This window comes from Lemur catta, chromosome 13 (genome assembly GCF_020740605.2).
Source record: "Lemur catta isolate mLemCat1 chromosome 13, mLemCat1.pri, whole genome shotgun sequence".
Classification (NCBI taxonomy): Eukaryota; Metazoa; Chordata; class Mammalia; order Primates; family Lemuridae; genus Lemur; species Lemur catta.
Genome location: NC_059140.1, coordinates 74,951,961 through 74,973,379, shown reverse-complemented (window position 1 = coordinate 74,973,379; position 21,419 = coordinate 74,951,961). Strand labels below are relative to the sequence as shown.

Genomic DNA, 21,419 nt, shown 5'->3' with positions numbered 1-21,419 from the left:
AGGAGTTTAAGGCTGCTGTGAGCTAGGCTGATGCCATGGCACTCTAGCCCGGGCAACAGAGTGAGACTCTGTCTCAAAAAAAAAACCCAAAAAACTGTATCCCGAAGTTTTGGCTAGATAAAGTCAGAAAATATAACCCAGTGCTCAAGATTCTATTGTCACGAAAAGATAGCACACTGGATTTGTGGGCAGACAAGCCAGCCTCAGCTACTGTTGATTTGCTTCAAGGCCTTTGCTTTATTCATCTGTAACACAGGGATAATGATATTCCCCCTCAACTCCCACACTGAGGTGTGGTGAGACTTAATGAGGCGCTGCTGGGAAAATGCTTTGAGCTCACCTAATGAAAGGCTCCGCGCCTGCCCTCGCTGTTATTACACGGACCCCTCATGGCCATATGTGTTTAGGGTAAGAAGTTGCTTGGAACCACTTCAGAGCATTACTAAGAAACACAGATACACTAAATGATCTTCTTAAAAACTGAGATTAAATCGGAATGAAAAGGTTGGTGCAGTTGCTGCCTTGTTCTAGTGAGACCTCATGCCCGGTTGTGTTGACACCACTTTCCTTTGAGTACCACCTGTGGGTACTGATTTCCTACCCACACCTCATTTTATTTGAACACTTCTATTTATCCCTCATATCAGGCATCATCTTGTCCCACTGAGGTGTCATCCTTGTTTCACTACAATTTGAGAGCTACAATTAGACAATGTGACTTTTGAATGGATTACCATTATGCTAACAATATATGAGAAAAGGTAATTGTATGCTATAGAGCAGTAAACTAAAAAACAGATTATTAATAATTATACTAAAAGGACAATAAAATCATTCCAAAGGCATAAACGCAGTGCTATGGTAGAGTCAGCCAATACTTGTGAGAACTGATTGTTAAATTCTCAGAAATTTTGCTAGCTGATTGTTAAACACATTTACAATTTTTAAAACAACTGAATTATTATATATATGCTTACAATTTAAAAATATTAAAAACAAAGCTAATAAGTTCTCAAAACTTATCACTTTGTAATAATTTTATAATCATATATTCTCTTGAGGTTATTTACTTCTATTGTTCACGTCTATTGTATCCGTATTGTAGAAATATACAGATGCTTCTTGATTCATGATGGGGCTACATACCAATAAATCCTTTCTAAGTTTAAATATTGAAAATCAAAGATGCCTTTAATGCACCTCACCTACCGATCACCAGAGCTGAGCCCAACTTACCTTCAATGTGCTCAGAACACTTCCATTGGCCTATGGTGAGGTGAAATCATCTAACACAAGGCCTATTTTATAATAAACTGTTGAATATCTCTGTGATTTATTGAATACTCTACTGAAGCATGGTTTCTACTGAATGTGTATCCCTTTTACACCATCATAAAGTCAAAAAATTGTAAGTTGAACCATTTTAAGTCAGGGATCATTTGAATAGTGGTGTACTACTTTGCATTTCTTTGCAACTGCATTTTCAGTGCTGTCTTTTTGGTGCCTTAAATTAGCCACAGTAGATATAGTTACACCACAGAAATTGGACTGCTACAAATTGGGGTTCCTCCCTTCCCCCAGGAGCTATTTGTCAAACATTAACCAGCACACCATTGAGCAGACCCATAAGGACAAAGAGAGAACAGGAACAGAGAAAATAGCAGACAAAACATGTTGACAATATTCTGGAAATGGAAAAAGCAGATGAATAAGGGACCACTAATTTAGCAGAGAAGAGAAAGCTGAAAACTAAGCCCAAAGGGAGGATACTCTGTAAGAAGCAAACCAGCTACACCGCAGAATCATGGTTCCCTGGGTGCAAAGCATGGGTGCAGGTGTGTTGAAAACAAACGTGTTGAAAGTGCAAGGGACATGTACAAGGTCTCCAAATATTTACCTGTCATGAACCCTTTCTCAGGAAGCTACTAGAGGACATGCTCCAACAAAACAAAGAATTAACCAGGAAAGAAGATACAAGCTCCAGGCAACAGGGAATCTAACACAGGAGAGAAGGAAAGAGAATTCCCAAGAGGATGTTGTGAAGGAAGCTCTGGGCTGGTAACTGCAGTGACCAGGGGAGAAACCACCGTGAGGGCAGAACAGGAAGAGGGTTCCAGGAGGACGTCCCCACAGGGAGGGAACCGCAACTGAGAGATTACCAGTGTGCTCCCCACGTTGAGGAAAGCTCAGGGATGGTATTTAGTCCTAAATACCAAAGAAAAAAAATCACTTAAAAAGACAAGGCAATTATTAACTTCAGAGGGGAAAAGATGTACATAAGTGGAAATGTAATCACAGTACAGTTCAGACAATATTTACATAGTCAAAATAACGCAAATACTGACCAGTGATTTTATCAGAAGATCTGATGTCACATAATTCATCATATTCTAAAATGCATGTGTTTTTCCCTTTTTAACATCTTATAAATCAGAATACATCTTATAGTCAATACAATATGAAAGCGCTGCGTCATAGCTGGAGAACACTTAGGTTCTTTAGTAGTGCCTCATAAAATAAGGGTAAATCTTACCATGGATGGCATCTAAGATAGGAAGACACAGGGGAACCCTGTTGGGAAATGAGGGAAAAGTGGGTCTCAGGGGAGAAGGAAAAAGCTACCCTTTCATCTTCCATAGCAATAAGTCAGGAGATCATTTCTAAAATTAAAAACTAAAGATGCAGCTCTATAAACGTATTAGAGTGATTGCTGCAAACACCAGAGTACAACTCCAGCCACAGACAATAGCTGACTCTAGCAGCCGTAACTGGAGGCGGTGCGTGGGACAGAAGGCTACTGGACTGTGATTTTTTACAAAAGCTTGTAAATACCTGAATTTTTCAACTATATATATTAGAAGTAAAAATAGTATGTATAAACATAAACATAATGAAACGAAGCTCTGCCATTTCGAGCCTCACCAGAACAGAAATTTTCAGACTGTGAAAATCAAAAGGGATCTTCACCGGCTCCTCTGTCCGGACAAGCCCAGCCCGGCCACGCTGTCATCCCGCCGGTGTGCGGAAGCGAGGACCCCCGGGCACCGTGTGTCCCGCATCCCATGTCACCGCTCGCCTTCCGTCTCCGAAAGCTCGGCTGCCTGATTCCTCACTCCCAGGAGATTCGACAGCTGGTCTTCAGGGAAAGTGGAATCCGCAGCACACACGACACATTTTTCTAACGCTCTGTTACTCAGAGCCCTGGAGAATGAGAAAGGAAGCCGGAGGCTTGGCAGGTGCGGAGCCTGTGCCACGCAGACATCTGTCAGTGGTCCTGGAAGCCGGGCCCCTGTTTTACAGACGGAGAGCCCTGGATTCCCGATGCAACGAGGCGTCCGTTCCGACAGTGTGCTCCAGCTGCGTGGGGAAAATTTAGCCGTCATCCCGGCAACGCAGGAGAGGAAGATTCCTCCTGGCGAGGCAGGGGCCGCGGGCTCCTCGGAAGTCAGAACGGCACGGGATGCTGCAGGCGGAGAGGCCACCCCGCCGGACACCGGGACGTTGTGTGTGGGAGAACAGACACCTGCAGTCCTGCCAGGGACAGGGGCGAGGCTGCTCCCAGCCGTGGATGAGCATGCGGGCAGAGCCAGGCACCCTGAGAGACCACCAGGACCACCCGCGCTGACGTTCAGCTGCGAAGGCTCATATGGAAACACTTGCATGCTGGGGGGGAAACACCCCTCCCCCGCCCCTCCACCTCCCCTGTGCCGGGCAACTGAAGGGGGGCACAGACGGCCCAGCAGGGGGCCTCCAGGAGCTGACGGGGCTGGGGGTTGGGGGGCAGCAGTGACAGCTCTGATTGGTCAGGCCCGGCTGTTAAATATTTTAAGTATCACTCCCTGCAAGCAGATCTATCAGAGGCCAGAAGGCCCGACTTCCTGCAGAAACCCCTCCACCTTCCTGCCCCCGCTGCCTGTTCTCCCCAGCTGGTGTTTGCCAGTTTAGAGCACCAGAGAGCATTTTTCACAGCCAAACGTCTTTTCCTACATGCAAGAGGAGAAACCCTTTGCTTACTCCCTGGGGGACCCCCTTGCTCCAGCCTGCAAGGAAATGTTCCTCTGTGCTCTTCCTTCTGCTTCCCTAACTTGTTTATCCTGATGAAATTAGGTTAAAGTGGCCAGGGAGAGCGTCCTAAAAGGGGAAAATAACCAACAAGCCGCCTCAGGGGTGTGTGCTACTGGAAGGACCACCAGGCCTGGGTGATGTGCTGGACACCCAGATTCTTTAAGCCCAGCTGCCAGAGGCCCTCTCCACCTCTGCCCTCCCACCTTTCTGCTGTCACTCTGGGTCCTCAGCCCCTAAGAGAGGGATCCCAAGAGAGGGAAGATGTAGGGCCCAGGCTACAGATGCCCACCCCACCTCCGCCCCAGCTCTAAAGATATTCTGGGCTCCTCTTATACAGCCATAGGGAGGGGACTTGGCTTTCCCCAAGTGGGAAGCTTAACCGGTCTCTTACCTTTTGCTGAAGGCAGCCCACGTGTGGCCAATGGGGCCAAAGAAGTTCTTGGCTCTCCTGGCTAAGACGGGGCCTTACAGGGTGAGGGGCTTTGGGACTCGTGGATGAGCATCATCTGGGGAATCATTCAGCCAGTTATATCTGTTTCTCGCTGGAGAAAACATTTCTCCATCTTGCCAAATTATAACACTTGGGATAAATTAGAAAGAGTCTAATTTGGTTTTGTTCTGTTTGTTTTTCTGTGAAATCAATGACGGCTCTATAGTGGAAAGGTCTGCCCAGTAAGGTCTCGGAAGACCAGAGTAAATCCTATATCTCTCTGGCCGAGGCTTTCTCCTCCTGAATAAAGAAAATAGTCCCTGACCGCCTACCTCAAAGGGTTGTGGCAAGAAGCAAATTTAATCCAGTTTGTAAAATGCCTTTAAAAGTACAAAGTAGCCACGCAAATGTAAGGGATTGTGATTTTTCTTTTGTTTAGCAAACTAATGACTGCATTTAGGGGACACTACTATAGGAATGTCAGGGCTGTGTGCTGCTTAGCAGAGCTGGTCTCTGCACACTCAGCGTCTGTTCCCCACCCCCAGTTCGCCCATTCCAGATGCTCCCAGGGCTGCGCTGCCTCTGCGGGCATCCCTCTCCCTCACACCACTCGCCCTCTCCCAAGGCACCTGGGCCTCAGTCCACCGAGGACACCTCAGTCCTGCTGCAGCACCTCCCATGGTTCTGGGCCTGCAGCGGGCAGGAGACCAGAGGACCAGGAGTAGAAGAACCAAGGCAAAGAACCGTGTTTGTTTAACACGTAGAAGGGTGGGCTTAAGGGGCCCATGGTAGTTTTCATATGCATGCTGCCTCAGGAAAAAGATTAGAGGTGCTCTCTACAGCTTTATGAGGTAAAACCAGGCGGGCCTTGTGTTAGGATTTAAGAGAGCAGATTTTTTTTTTTTTTCTGAGACAGTGTCTCACTCTGTTGCCTGGACTAGAGTGCAGTGGTGTCATTGTAACTCACTGCAACCTCAAACACTTAGGCTCAAATGATCTTCCTGCTTCAGCCTCCCGAGTAACTGGGACTACAGGCAATTATCGCCACGCCTGGCTAATTTTTTTGTTTTTTGTAGAAATGGGGTCTTGTGTTGCCAAGGCTGGTCTCAAAACTCCTTGCCTCAAGTGATCCTCCTGCCTCGGCCTCCCAAAGTGCTAGGATTATAGGCATGAGCCACAATGCCCAGCGAAGAGCAGACTTTTAAAGAAGTTTATAAAGTTTTTCTAACTTTAGGGGCAAAATCTACCCACTGTTTGGCCATATCTATCAAAATTAAAAATGCACATACCCTTTCACCATCAGTTCTACCTTTAACAATTTATCCTACAGACAGTCATAGTCCCTGCGGGCCCAAGACATGTGTGCAAAGATATTCATTGCAGCAAAGGGCTGGAAATAATTTAAATAATTTTTAAAGAAGTTTTTACAGTGATACATGCAGAGGATAAAAATTTTTCTTAATATATACATGCGTATACACACATACATATACATATACACCTAAAATTCTCCCTTCCATCCCTGACCACCAGTCTCCAGAGATTATCTCACCAGAGGCAACCACGGTTACCAGTATCTTTTCAGATAAAACTTACACGTATGTTCATTTCTATCACATAAATGGAATTATTCTGTACATATTATTGAACCAGACTCTTTTTCTCTCAAATCAACATCAATGTGAGAGTTTTTTCCCCTGTCAATGCGTGAGAATGGTTAAATTTTTTAACAGCTGCCTGGAATTCCATAGTGCAGATAGGCCATAATTTATTTAATCAGGCCCCTGGTTAAACATTTAAATTATTTCCAGCCCTTTGCTGCAATGAATATCTTTGCACACATGTCTTTGGGCCCGCAGGGACTATGTCTGTAGGATAAATTGTTAAAGGTAGAACTGCTGGTCAAAGGGTATGTGCATTTTTAATTTTGATAGATATGGTCAAATAGGGGTAGATTTTACCCTAAAGTCGGAAAGAATTTTAGCAACCAAAATGGAAGTTGCGAGTGTCAGAAGGGAATCAAGACCAGGCTACGAATCAACTGGTCAGGAACGCCACTGGGTATGCTCCAGCCTTGTGGAGACACTGACCACAACAGTCCCTTCCAGCCAGGATACTCTAGCTTTCTTTCAATTTATAGTTTTAATTGACAAAAAAGTATATATCATATACAACATGATGTTTTTAAATATGCACACCCTCGCTTCCTAACAATAGGTGTAGTCCTAGAGACTCGCTATCTATTTGTTGGACATTGTTCAGTGATACAGCAAGATGTTGGCACGATTCCCACTGGACGGTGTAGACTGATGTGGGTCAATGTAACACATCCCAGAAGAGGCCCTTTGGTGAAGCAGAGCTCTAACATAAAGGGCTCTCCCGTGGTGTGCTCAGACCGCACGGGGCCTGTTCTCTCCATCGTCACTCCCATTGCTCACATCTGGAACTCCACCATACAGAACAGTGCTTTTTGACAGATGTGAACAAACAAGGAGTGCTGTTTCCGGCCATGAGTAGCCATTAGGTCAGCGTCCTCAGGGGCCACGGCACACTGGTGTGTTACAATCCATTGTGAGGAGTGTGCTTATTGCTAGAGGTAATTGAACAGCGGAGGTTTCCCAGGGATGGGAAGTTTCCTACCTTACAAGTCCGTTCATTTTATTTCTTAGAAAGATCTTTCTTAACATATAATGGGCTGAAATAAATATGTTCCCCTGTAAAGTCTGTTTCTTGATTTTAGTTCTTCCTTTTAGAGCCACTGAATAAAAAATTTTTCCACCTTCTACAAACCACTGCGTTCCTCAACCCCCAGGCCACAGACCGGTACTGGTCCGTGGCATGTTAGGAACCGGGATACACAGCAGGAGGTGAGCGGCACGAATCTGTATTTGCAGCCGCTCCCCATCGCTCGCATCACAGCCTGACCTCCGCCTCCTGTCAGATCAGCAGCAGCATGAGATAGTCAGATTGTCATAGGAGGGCAAACCCTACTGTAAACCGCGCATGTGAGGGATCTAGGTTGCACGTTCCTTATGAGAATTTGTCTGAAACCATCCCCCACCACTCCCCAATCTGTCTTCCAGGAAACCAGTCCCTGGAGCCAAAAAGGTTGGGACCCCGGAAGCAGGCCTGACCATATCTGAGGACAGTCATTAGAGGCCAACTTGGCCTTCTCTCCTTTGGGTTCAGTCTCTTCAATTCTTTTAACCTTTCTTATATGTCATGTTTTCCAGACATTCACCGTCTTAGTTGCTATTTTTGGATATCCCCAAGCAGTCAACGGCCTCTAAAACTGTGCTGCCCGGAACTCGGCCCACTCTTGGCCAGGAAAGGGGAGGATGGAATCATCGCCCTGCCTTACGCTCCTGTATAAACTCAGCATCCCGGGGCTCTCACTCTGGCCTGCCAAGCATGCCTTCCCACTTTGGGGGTAAAAGCACCCTGATTGCCCGTAGGGAACTGCCTCCTTCAGGAGCCGTGGTTCTCCCTGCTGCTTCCCGCTCAGAGGACGGAGGACAGAGAACTCAGTTTAGGCCACTTAGACCCTGCTTCCCAGAGTTTCCAGCCTTTGAGAGAACAAGGGAACAGAAAACAGTGGAGCAGAGAAGTTATGACAACCCCATCTGGGAGGCAGGAGGTCCTCCCTCTTCTTCCTGAGACCAGACTCTTCAGCATCCAACCCTTCCATACCCTTCCAGAAAATTCCTTTTCTGGCTAAGTTAGAGTCCATTTCAGTGGCTTGTGACTGAAGAACTCTGACCCAGGTTACCTTGTCCTGCCCCAATCCCAGATCACTGTGGGCCAGACGTTCCTCAATCTATTTCACAGCTACGGCCACTGAACCACATGTCCCCAGTTCTGCACTTGGAAAATTGATTTGGGACAAAAACACAGGCTTTGAGGGTCACAGGTCCTTCTTAGTTCATATCTATCAGTTTCCTGTCACCTGCTGATTTGGCCAACTTTCCATCGAGGTGTCCAATGTTAAGTAGCAAAAATGTTAAGTAGCTAACAGAGCTCATGTGTGTTGGCTACTTATTTACTATGTCCCATCTTCAAGGCAAGGAAATCAGTGTTCACGGAGGTTACCTAACTGGCCAATTAGTGATGGGACTGAGGTCAAAGCCATGTCTGTCAGCCCCAAAGCCAAGGAGCTGTAAGGAAGAACCCCCTTAGGATTCACTGCCCACAAGAGACTTGGGGGAGGGGCTGCATCTTAAACTGTCCCCAAAGACCTGGGGACAAAGCAGAGTGAGGAGGCACATGGAGCCAGCTCCAGGCTGCAAAAGGCCCAGCCTCAGACTCCATGCGCTAATTAACAGAGTGTTACAGCTAGAAACGGGGGAGAGGATGGCAGGTGGGAGGACTCAGTTTAACGTACAAGATTGCCAGCAAGACAGAGACCTGGCTTCAGAAGGCTCCTCCCAACTAGGCTTCATTCAGCGTCCTGAGTGTTGGCAACGACATATTGGTGCACACCAAGTGCACCCATCAGCATCTTTCAGATACAGAGGTGGCAGGAAAGATTCCCCTGCCTTCTCATGGTGCGTCCCCCACCCACTCTTCCCCCATCCCCTCCTCTGCTCCAATAGGGACGGCTCTTAGAGTAGGGAATTAACAGCATAAGAAATCTGACATGCCCACAGAAAAGACAAACGTCATGGGATAATGGAAATTATATTAAGATAAATTTAGATGTTGCTTTTGCTGAAAATTTTTTTTCTCACCCCGATTTGGTAGTTTAAGTTTCTAATTTTATAACCTTGGTCATTGGGAGAACTTCGACTGATTCCTATCATTTTAAACAGCCTTTTATAGTCACAGCATCTCCATAGAATACATTTCCTCTTCTTTTTCAACATATCACATTTCTTGGCAGAAATATCTAGCAGAAAGCACCAAAATGTTTATAATGAGGATAAAATCAAAATTTCGCACATCAGACTTTTCTTTTAGATTATTTCTTCCTGTTAAATCTTTCCCTATTTAAACTTTACTTTGGTGGCTAACAATTTAAAATTTGATTTCAACACTGTTCAACCATCTTGTAGGGTTTTGTTGTCAAAGGACATTTGCTTTGGCATTGAACGTTCCTAAATGGAAAGGCCTTGGCCAGTGCCATCACTCGGGAGCTTGGCTGGGGTCGGGCAGCTGTCATCCCCCACTTGAATTCGGAGAGTGAATTCTAGAACGGCCTTCCTGCTTGCTCCATCTCACTTTAACCTGGCCTCTCTCTAAGATTTTCCTTTTTAAAACTGTGTGCTGTGCTCTTGATTCCAATGTCAAGGTAGTTCGGGATTGCCTTTAGGAGTAAAGATCAAGTTCCAGCCAAAAATACCTCAAGATGCAGGGCAGGGGCCGGGTGCGGTGGCTCACGCCTGTAATCCTAGCACTCTGGGAGGCCGAGACAGGCGGATTGTTTGAGCTCAGGAGTTCGAGACCAGCCTGAGCAAGAGCGAGACCCCCATCTCTACTAAAAAAAATAGAAAGAAATTATATGGACAGCTAAAAATATATATAGAAAAATTAGCCGGGCATGGTGGCGCGTGCCTGTAGTCCCAGCTACTCGGGAGGCTGAGGCAGGAGGATTGCTTGAGCCCAGGAGGTTGAGGTTGCTGTGAGCTAGGCTGACGCCACAGCACTCTAGCCCGGGCAACAGAGCGAGACTCTGTCTCAAAAAAAAAAAAAAAAAAGAAAAAAGATGCAGGGCAGGAACCACATGAAGAGTCTTTGCTCAACTCCAAAACCAGGCCAGGGGGCCCGAGTGGCCTTTGCCTCCTCCAGCTGAGTCACCACGGCCCCCTTACCTTTTGCTTTTTGCCCAGAAACTGCTTTCCTGTCTCTGCTCAGTGACTAACTCCATCACAAACGTGACCCAGTTTGTTTGGCAAGATGTGATTTTTTTTTTTTGTTATTTTTTAAACTCACGCTGCTTTCACTGGTCACGATTCTCTCTCAGGCATGTAGCGACTCCCTCCCGGCACCCGCCTGGCCCTGCTGCCGCCTGGATCGATAGCTTTCTCCCCAGCTGTTCCCTTCCAGCCGCCCTCCTCTCCCTGGCAGATCCACATTCCATTTGCTTTTCTGTAGCATTTGGATATCTCCAGAGTCTCCTTAAAACAGATAAACACTAAATTCCCAGGGAAGTGGCAAGGCAGAGCCCTCGGGCTGGTACCAGCTTTCTGTGGAACAATCTGCCCCGAAGGCGGCTGGGTGGGAAGAATAACACTAGCAGCCCCCGCTCAGACAGGCTCTTTACCATTAACAGTGCACTTTGGACTCACATATTAGTTAATACTGCGATAACCCACAGCGTAGGTGCAAGTGGTGCTTCCATTTCATAGATGAGGAAACTAAGTCTCAAAGAGTGAAGAACTTCCCTACACAGTCAACAAGAGACAGGGCCAGGACTGGAACCGTCCTTTTAAAAACTGCTGTATAATTTACATTCAACAAGACACACAGACCTTCAGTGTTCAGTCTGATAAATTTTGACAAAGGTATAAACTCGTATAACTACCACCTAAAAAGGGCAAAGACATTTCCATCACTCAGAACGTCTCTTCGTGCGCTCTCTCAGCAAACCCCCAACCACCTTCTGACTTCTACACCATAGATTGGTTTTGCCTTGAACCTAAGTCTTCTGACTCCAAATGTCTGTATTCCAAATCCATTCTTTCTCCCTCACACCAGGCTGTGTCTTTGGAATTAACTAAATGGGCACCACGGGTCCCACCTGCCTGGAATCTATAGACCTAGGGCTTTAGGAAGCCCAGCCAGAGTCTTTCAGCTGAAAAAGTACATCAACCTTGAGGTGGAGCGGACCTCAAGGCTTGCAATTTGGGGGATGTGTGGAGAGCAATTCCAAACACACACAAAGGCCCCGTCTCTGAAGTGCACTGTGAAGTAAAACTCGCCGCTCTCCAGCCTTAATAGCACTTCTACGTGCAGATAATCACGGAAGCAAAATTGGTAGGTTGAAAAAAGAGGAGTTAGAATACAGTTTTGAGACAAAGAACACGAGACTCCAGTCCCACACTTCTAGAACCTTCCCACCTACCTTGACCTGCCACCACAGGGATCTGGGGCCACCAGTTGCAGGCAACACCATGCACACCACAGTTCTCATATCAGAAAATTCTCTTTTATGGACCTCTCGTACCCATCAGGCAGTGTAATCTGACAACTGGGAAGGAGCTTTGCAACCAGAAGCCTCCATTTCAAGGGGAAAAAAGAAAAGAAATCATGAAAACCCATTTCATTCCTTCCAAGGATGTGTGTAAAGGGAGCTAACAGCTTAGTCACTGTGGGCAGCATTCCTACCAGGCTTCCGTTCGTGAAGGGATACATAATCAATCGGCCTTATCGGCATGTCTGTCCCCTTTCGGCGCTAACTCCTTGTTCATTCCAGCAGGTTAACTGGTTCCTCTTGGATCTGGCTTAGACACGACCTAAACAGCTGACTCTCAGGGGAGGGATAAAGCCCTGATGTGAGCATTTTCAGATTTCCATGTGTCACTGAAGGCGGATTTGGGAGCTGCCTCCACCACCCGGCCCCAGCACACTTCCAACTTGCAACAATGCCTTTCATTTATTTAGCACACTGTTTCCCACGGGTGGCACAGAGATGGGTAGAAGGGGACCACAGGCACATCAGTGACCTTGAGGTGGGGAGATTTGGGAGTGGCTCTGTCCCCTCTGCCTGCTCTCCCCAAGTAGTTCTCTCTCTCCAAAAGATGTATTGTTGCACCGTCAAGAGTTTGCAAGGAGCTCTCTCCCAGGTTGGAGTTTCCAAATAACCCTTCAAAGTTATTTTGAAGTGCAGGACAAACGTAAACTAGCCCGAGATGAATTCCCACAAATCCCCAATCCAGAGAGGCCAAGTTACCAGCCTCTGCCTTTCTTTTCTGGCCTCCATAAATAACAAGTCTTTAAAAGTTTTGAGTCTATCCCTAAACATTTAGTTTTCTTTCTTGTTTTGTTTTGTTTTTCTCCTTAGAGGACTAATTGCAGAAAAGCCCAAGTATGCACTCATTTCCTGCCCCCGGATGAGCATGGACAGCCATGCAGAAAGGAAAGGAATGGCAGGAAGAGGCTCCAGCTGAAAATGCCACTGGGGCTGGAAGCTCACTCTACGGTTCAGAAGCACGGAGAAGCTGCCACTCTGCTGTCATAGTCCTCAGCTGTAAGGCCGTGAGCGCAGGAAAAAAGACGCGTGGAAATTTGCAGGCTCTTAGAATGATTCTCTGGTGGAAAGATTGTTTCCCTTTTTCTTTAACTTAAATTTAACCTTTTACTTATGATTGGCAAATAATAATTGCATACATTTACAGGGTACAATGTGATTTTTCCATGCATGTATACATTGTGTAATGATTAAATCAGGGTAATTAGTATATCCAGCACCTTAAATATTTACCATTTCTTTGTGAGGAGCATATTCACAGCCTTCTCTTCTAGCTGTTCTGAAATATACAATGCATTGTCATGAACTCTGGTCATCCTTTTCCTTTTTTAATCAACGTGCCTGCGCTGGGTCAGCCCAGAGGCAGGGCTCCCTGCTCTGTTGGCATTTACTGCGCCACGCTGTTCTCTCTGGCCACCTTAATTAGCACTCCTTCGTCATGTGTCTCTGCTCCTTCTTCTCCCCAGAACTTGACCTGATTCTGCGTGACCTCTTCCAATGCTTCTCCATTTCCTGTCCCAACTCGTCCTTGCCCCTGGCGTTCTGCTCTGGGTTTTGTTTTCTGCTCTGTGCATTTCTTTTGCAGAGCTTTGGCTTTACATTTTTAAGCCTTCTAATGACTGTACGTATTCAAATAATTATCCAAGCTTCCTGTCTCTCTTGTTCAGCACAGTCGCTTTCATGTCGTGTATTCATTAAATTCCTCTGACGGACACTTTGCCAACTGTTATGAAGGGGGTTCAAAGATATGTAAGAAGAGGTCTCTGCCCTCGGAGATTTTGAGTGTGGCAGAGGGGATAATATCTAAGCTGTATTGACAGCTTTCTACATGTCAAGCAATTCCTTCCATTACCTTAGGCCTCAGAATAATCCTTGAAATAGACCTAATGTTATTCCTGTTTTACACAGGTGGTAACTGAGGCTCAGAGAGGTTAAGTAACTTGCTGAAGTCACACAGCTGGTAAATGGTGAAGATAAATATGGAGCTGGGATTCTAACCCAAATGATTCCCAAACTAGAGTCCTTACCGCTGTGAGACAGTTAAGTAACCAAATAACAATAATGCAAAGCAGGGAGAGTGCTGATAGCAAAAATAAGGCAGAAATCAAGAGCCAGGTAATTTTAGAGGGTAGAGATGGGAGATGGTTCATGGGAACCTTTTCTTTGGGAAGTGGTGAGTTCCCAGACCCTGAAGGTACCCAGGCAGGAACTAGAGCTGTCCGTAGCTCTGAGCTAGTGCCAGCACCTGAAAGACGCCTGTGGAAGTCCCTCTAGCCCTTGGAATGATGATTTCAGCGCATGGCCTAAGAGCTGAGCCTAGAAGTAATGCCTCTTGGTGGTGCAGACTGAAGGAAGAGGGTTTGGGACAGAAAGAAGCCAAGGATGAAATCCCCAGAGCTAGAACACAGAGGGGCCACCTTTCCTTTCAACTGGAGTCCTCATCTGCCACAAAGCTGGCCTGTCACTTGGGTCAGGAATATATATATGTAAATACAGTCACTGTTTGACAGGTGAAAGAAGCAAGAAATGAGATCCTTTCAGCCAGTGGTTCTCAAACTATGCTTCTGAATTTATTCCATGAGCTGGACTCGGGGGTTCCACAGGTAAGTTAAACCATCGCCGTTGTCACCAGCGCTCAGGGGTGATAGCGTTTACTGGTGTCCTAAAGGCATCCCAACCTCAATAGATTCAATTGAAAACTGTCTCTTAAATTTTTGTTAAAACTTTGGCATCTGCTCCTGCTTGTCTGCCAGTGAACACTGATACAATAAAACAAATGAATGTAGCTAATAAATATTAGCAGAAAAACACAGAACTAGCCACTTAGATTTGGTGTGACGGCTTGAGTTTTTCTTCATGGACAGTGGCTGATAGTTTTAGGTTGTACATATATCACAGTCATACTTTCTGCCCGTAAAATTGTTCTTAGATCATGTAATAGAAATAAATACATCAATGTTTCACGGAATTCTACAAAGACCCCCAGGGCTTCGGGTGCCGTCCCTCACCTTCCTAATACGTGGTGTGACAGAGTGGTGCTTGCACAGTCACTCACCTGCGGTGTGGATGAACACCTGGGAATTCTAAATGGTGAGACTGTGCTGTCGTTAGTCTGAGGGGGACACTGTGAAATGCCGGTGGAAAACGGCTCACTTCAGGGCACTAAATACAAAGGAGGGTCCCCAGCCTTCTCCCCATTAGCACTGAGTCCCTGACAGCAAATGGTACATTCTGCATCAGGTGAGGATGTATCAGAATCACCCCGGGGGGCTTTTCCAAAACCGACCCCTACTGCCACCTCCCCAGGGGACAACTCCCAGGCCTGTCACGAGCCTGTGGCTTCTCAGAATGTCATGGGAGAAGCCCATGGGAGGAGGAGACGTGCACAATGTGCAAGAGCCTGGCAGGTGATTCCCCCACTTCCTCTGCTTAAGGACCTGGAGCCCAATGGCCTGGACCTTCACTGATGTTTCAGCGACGTCTCAATGCTCCCATTTTGAAGAGCCCCTGTACCCAGGAGAGGACTGTGACCCTTTTCTTCTCCCCAAGGCCACCCTTCTCTCCAGCCCTGCAATAGAACTGGAATTGGGACACATGTCCAAACCCTAAAAGAGGCCCGCTATAACCCACACTCCTGCAAAGCCAGGTGGGTCACTGCATCCCTGCCCACTGCAGCCTGGTCCAACCAGACACCTTGAGCTGCTCAGCAACCGGTGCCCGGAGCTGATGCGTCCCCAGACTCGGGCGCTGGCACTGCCAGGTCCCCTCCTAAAGCACTGATCTGCTCCCTCCATTCTCTCTCCAGCTGAGCCCATCTCTCCTGCAAGGTTTCAACTATCCACTAGATGCTGACGATGTTAGCCAAGGCCTCTGGAACTGCCTCCCGGACCTTCTACCTAAATACCTGTCAGGATCGGGCACCTCAAACTCAGCGTGTTCCAGACCAACCTCATCATCTTCCGTTCCAACCCAGCTTCTATAATTTTGAGCTTGGTGTGTGGTACCACCATCCATCCAGGCGAGAAACCTAGCAGTCATCCTTGAATTCTCATTCTCTCTCCCCCAACCCTTCACCCAATAACCAATAAAACCAAGTCCTACTTGTGGCATTTACCTGGCTTTGCTACGATCTCAGTCCTGGCTCAAGCCTTCATCGTCTCATCTGGATGTGCTGCGGCAGGTCTCCCTGGCTCAGCTTTCTCCCTCAGGAATTCCATCCTCCATTCTGCTGTCCGGGGACCCATTCGCAAAGCAGCTTGAACATCTGATGGCACCAACGTTTCTGGCCAGGCAAAAAAGCCCAAGCTCCATTAAATATGCCACTGGCCCTACCTGTCCACCTTTATCCCCCACCTCACCCAGCCTGACATCTCAAGCCTCACTTCAGTAGTTGTACGACCTTAGGCCAGTTACTAACCTTTGTGTGCCCCACATTTCATCTGTGAAACGGGGATGACAGCAACAGCACCTCCCTCATAAGACTGCTCTGAGGAAGAGCAAGCCAACAGAACAACAGCGCCTCGGTGGCATGGGGGCTACACAAGTATTAGCGATCATTATTTGTGGGCATCAGTTCACTGGCCCCTCACACCCACCCTGTTTCACAGATGACGTTACCACGGCTGGTGATACAAACCAGCCCAGAGCTCAGCGTCTCCGCCGTCCACATCCTCAACCACCAGGGCCACCCATGGCTGGAATCCCCTCAGCCGTGAAACTGGGTCTCCATCCCCAGGGGTTAAACTGGGCAAGACCTTCTACATCCTTCTGCCGATGACACTGTTCTCTTTTACTAGGAAATGTGCTCTGAGCTCATTCAGAGGTAGGAAATGTCTCATACTTAAAAACAGTTCTTTTTATAAAAATAAAAACAAACAAACAAAAACCCTTGCCAATTCACACCTGACCAAGCCACTCCATTAAAAGGAAAATGATATGGTGCACCGCGAGGGCCCAGGGTTCTAAGTTTTGACTCGATGTCGTCAACATACACCTCCTTTTTGCCCTGGGAAGATGAGAGAGTTGTTCTTGCAGAGACAGTGACCACAGACAGGGCACTAGTGCCTTCGGCTGCAAAAGGCTGTCTGGCAGGAAGCACGTTGGTGCCCTGACAGTTTCTTGGGCCATGTGATATAACGGCCAGGTTATACTTCTGCAATTACAACCCCCAGGGACCAGCTATGTAAAACAGACATGGGTTGCAATCATTTAGAAAGATCAAGCGGTGGCTCTTTCAGTCCAAGGAAAAATTTGGGAAGGAAAAGTTTACTGTGGTTCAGGTTTTGTGGGGACAAAGTGCACGATAAACAGGAATGTTGCAGTTGGATGACGAATGAGGCTCAGGAGCCTTTGCACTTGGCTTTGAAAGATTATAAATGCACTGGACTCACCAAGCAGGGCCAGTTACAAATGACGAGTCATCTTTCGGTGGTGGTTGTTGAACTTCCTTTACACCTCTTGTTTTGAACAGAGTGAGCAAACAACTTCTAATCCTCCAGCTGTGGAGTTCCAAGTACACCTCAAAGGGTTGAGACACACCTTTGCCCCGGCCACTCTGTGTGGTTGCAAGTTAACCAGACACACACTTAGGAGTCTACCTAAAACGTTTCTTTCCCCGATACGTGCTGCTGCTGTGTCAGTCTGAAGGCTTGGTTCTGACTGCTGACTGTTCAGGGATAGTTACTTCATTAATGCTTCTGTGATTCCACATTTACCTGTAGATAAATACAGGCAAAGGTATAAATAGATAAATAGTCACAAAGATAAACAGCTGTGCGGGCCATTACTTTTAAAGCATAGTAGATGAATTTGTGTTTGGAGAGGCTTAATGATACACTCAAGAATCCAATATTAGAAGTTGTTTGCTTTCAGGAAGAGAACATTACACCAGGAAGGTATGTTTGCAGAAACGAGCTACATGGCAGCAATCCATACCATGCGGTACATTTGTAGCATAAGCAGTACACCTGCTAACTGGGCTGCTTTGAGCTTTCAGTCTTTGGTGTAAAATGCACATACACGCAGTGGTAAGCGTATCTCCTCTGCAGCTTTGAATCCCAGTGCTCAGTAATATAAAAGACACTTGAATCATCCGTCTCAGCCTCAGCTAGAGCCCACTTCTTCCATCACGAATTTCTTTACCTTTTCAAATACACTGTAGTAGATTTTTATTTTATCTAGGTCCTTTGTAATTAATCTCTGTATTCATCTTAATTGGAAGAAAAACTCTCTTTCAAACTGAGGAAATAACTTCCCTTCAAGTTTACCGAAATCTGAGAAAAATACAATTTGAAAGTTTTTGTTTTCCATTTCTGTTCCTTAAATGCATTGGCCAAAATGGTTCCTGGTCTATAAGGCAGTGAGTTGAGCAATACCTGATCAGACCACCTTTACAACGCATTTCTTTCTCCTCTTTGTATTTCTCCCATGCAAACACAGTACTGAATGTTTCATAACCTATGGGTCTGTGCCTGGCAATGTGGCTGTGCCAGTTGGCACTGAGCACTCTCCGGGCGACAGCGTGGTGCAGCCCTCACTCCAGCTCTTACACTCGCGCCCCTTCGTTCTCTAATGGGCTCTGTAAGTCAACAGCACAGAAATGACCCTAAGTGGCTTCCTATTAGGAGAAAAAAGAACAAAGGCTTCTGCCTTTATTCTGCTCTTATTCACGTTTCCTGCTAGTTATAGGGTAGAATTTTATTAGAAAAGAGAAGATAGGACAACTAAATTCTGGTACCAAAAGTAACCCAGTGGAAATCAGAATTACTAAGACTGTCCTACGATTGTGGTGGTATAGTAGTCTAAGAACATGTGGCCAAAGCATGACCATCCACACAGTCACAGGAGCCAGAAACCCAGAAGTGACCCATGTCTGGCCCCTTGGCTTCATTCCCACAGCCAGTCGGTTACTGCATCCTATCGAATGATCCTCTCACCAGCCCCGGAACCCATTCACCACCTTCAAAGACCTTCACAACTGAGCTCGGCCACCCCTCTTCTGGGCTGTCAGCCCCATGTCACATCTGGATGACTGCACACCCTCACTGTCATGTGCTTAGATGTGTGTGTGTCTGCCTCCCCCGTTGACTGAGAGATCCCAGAAAGCAGACTGTATCCTCAGCACCTAACACGGAGAGTGCCCACTTAATAAATATGTAATATAAAAAATACTTTTAACCCCCTGCCCCATTCCAAAAGGATTTGAGATGACAAATAAGTGAAATTTATTTGGTGGTCACTAAGACCACACAGATACTGAGACGAGTACAGGCAAAATAAACTGAGAGCTGTGACCATTTTCAATGCTTTTCATTATAAATATTAATAATTGCTGCCACTGGATAGCATGCATCAAACACCTTATATTAAATCGTCCCAAGTCTCTAAGCCAGGTATTAGCTTTCTCTTTCTACAGCTGCAGAAACTGAGGCAAAAGTGAGGCAACCAGTCAAAAGCAAGAAAAGATTCAAACCCGAGACCTTCTATTTCCACATCCTGTGCTCCTCCCTCTGTGTCATGCTGCCTGTTTAAAAGCTTGGCTCTGACACTATCATCATTGCCAACATTTTAAAACAGTTTGCTTATGTCATGGTCTGCAAGAGCTGTGGCTGACACTGCGGTGGTGGCCTCAAAGGAAGGCTGAGACTACTGACGAGAGGAAACATTTCCTAAGCTCTGATCACATCTCCTCTTTACCCCCCCTGCACCCCAGCTCACACTCAGAGGATGAAGCAAACCTTAGAACCTGCCTAAAATGTGGTGGTGAACAGGCAACTTCACTATAGATGCTCCTCAACCTACAATGGGGTTATATCCCGATGAACCCACTGTATAATAAGTTGAAACTATTGAAAATCACAAATGCATTTAATGCATCTAACCTCTGGAACATCGTAGCTTATACTAGCCTACCTTAAACGTGCTCAGAACACTCCCATGAGCCTGTGGTTGGGCAAAATCATCTAACACAAGGCCTGTTTTATAATAAAGTGTTGAATATCTCACGTGATTTATTGACTATTGAACTGAAATTAATTTCTGGATGAGGAGGATGCTACAGAGACAGGGTCATCAATTTCTCTCTCTTCTGAAGAGGCCAGAGAATAGCTGGTGGGAGGCCCTGGGGCATGGATGCTTGATGGTTTAGTGGGCACAGTGTTCTTCAGGAAGACATCAAGTGTCGTTCACCGAGGTGATCTCGTGGCCGACTGGGAGCTGCCCAGCATCTTGAGAGAGTATCTTACTGCATATCGCTTGCCCTCCAGGAAAAGATCAAAATTCAAAATTGGAAGTACTGTTCCTTCTGAATGTGATGGCTTTCACGCCATTGTAAAGTTGAACCATCATATTTGGGACCATCTACATTTGCATCTGTTACCTGAAGGGTACACTGGAAACAACTGTGAAATCTGCTAGCCCCTGGACCAGACAGTTCCCTCCAAACCCCTTCCCACCTCACCTGCAGTGGGATCTCGGGTCTCCTTTCCAGGAATGGATTCAGCCTCAGAGACTCTCAAGGCCAAGGTGGCAGTCCTGAGTTCCAGGCTCTGGGGATGAGGATGTGGAGGGAAGGAGCTGGGGAAAGGTCACACTGAGAAAATGCAATTGACCTAGATCTGGGTGAGCCAGTGTGACTAACTCCTAGATGGAAGTAGTCTCAGGCAGACTTGTTACTGCAAAAATTCTGTTCTGCTCCCTCTGCATATCTAACATGCTTAAGGGGCCTACCTCATTGATGTAAAAGGCAGAGAAGCCCCAGCCAGGAGTCAGGGAGATTACACCACAGCAGGGCAAACCCTCAGCCAAGGCACTGCAGCACCCTGTAGGGGACTAGCACACTGGGGAAGGAAAGGGAGAAGGAACTCTTACTTACTGGGGACCTACTATGTGCTAACTCCTAGGGTCAGGCACTGTACCAGAACAAAGATGAAAAATACAATGTGTGACAAATGCTGCTCTTGGCCTCACTCAAAACCACTCCAACCTCCTTCTAGCAAGATCTCCTGTGCACTAAAAGCAGGAATACTGAAGACCTCTTTAACCTTCAGGTTTCCAGTTATAATAATAATAGCAGCTTTCCCCAGCCAGAAGCTCGGGTACCATGCAGCCTGGGCACCGTAAGTGGCTGCCACACTGCCCCTTGTGGAAGCCATGAGGGTGCTTCGGACCTTCTCCAACAGGGGTGACAAAGGCACTAAGTCTAGTCGGTCACTAACCTCGTGGGTTCTGAGCAGCATCAGTACAGCTTCCTGGTTTGGCAGCTTTCCGGTCTGCAGCAGGGGCGGTGTGGTTTTTGAGTTCGTAGTGGAAGCAGCAGATACAGCAGCTACCTGACCAGGCCAATTGTTCAGTGTGGCTCTGAGATCATACCTGGGCCCCCGCTCTGTGGGCTCCCTCTCCAGCCCCTGCCACTGATCTGTAACCAGTGGTTCTCCAAGAGTGGTCTCGGGACCAGCAGTATTGGCAGCACCCGGCAACTTGTCAGAAATGTAAATTCCTGGGCCCCACCCCACACCTGCTGAATCAGAAACTCTGAGGGTGGGAGCCCAGTAGTCTTGGCTTAAACAAGCCTTCCAGGTGGTTCTGATGCACCCTAACGTTTAAGAACCTCAGCTGAAAACCAACAGGCGATAATAAATCCACTTCTGCTAAAACTAGCTAAAGTGGATCCTGTTGTTGGCAACTTCCACTCTGACTAAATCACAGTCCCTGCCCCTCGTGCTGTCCAGGAGGAAGACA

At 46.8% G+C, this 21,419-nt stretch overlaps 1 long non-coding RNA gene across 4 annotated transcripts in view; it reads right to left on the bottom strand.

Annotated features, from left to right (window-relative positions):
- Window positions 1–21,419, bottom strand: part of LOC123648917 — a 69,993-nt gene that overhangs the window by 30,655 nt on the left and 17,919 nt on the right. For 2 of the 4 annotated variants that reach the window (XR_006738819.1, XR_006738821.1), the window contains exons 2-3: window positions 17,072–17,395; window positions 15,796–15,963 (exon numbers count right to left, since the gene is read on the bottom strand). This is a non-coding gene — a long non-coding RNA (uncharacterized LOC123648917). Of the gene's footprint in view, window positions 1–11,680; window positions 11,709–14,269; window positions 15,964–17,071; window positions 17,396–21,419 lie in introns of those variants that run through there. The other 2 variants (XR_006738822.1, XR_006738820.1) reach the window with 2 other exon arrangements.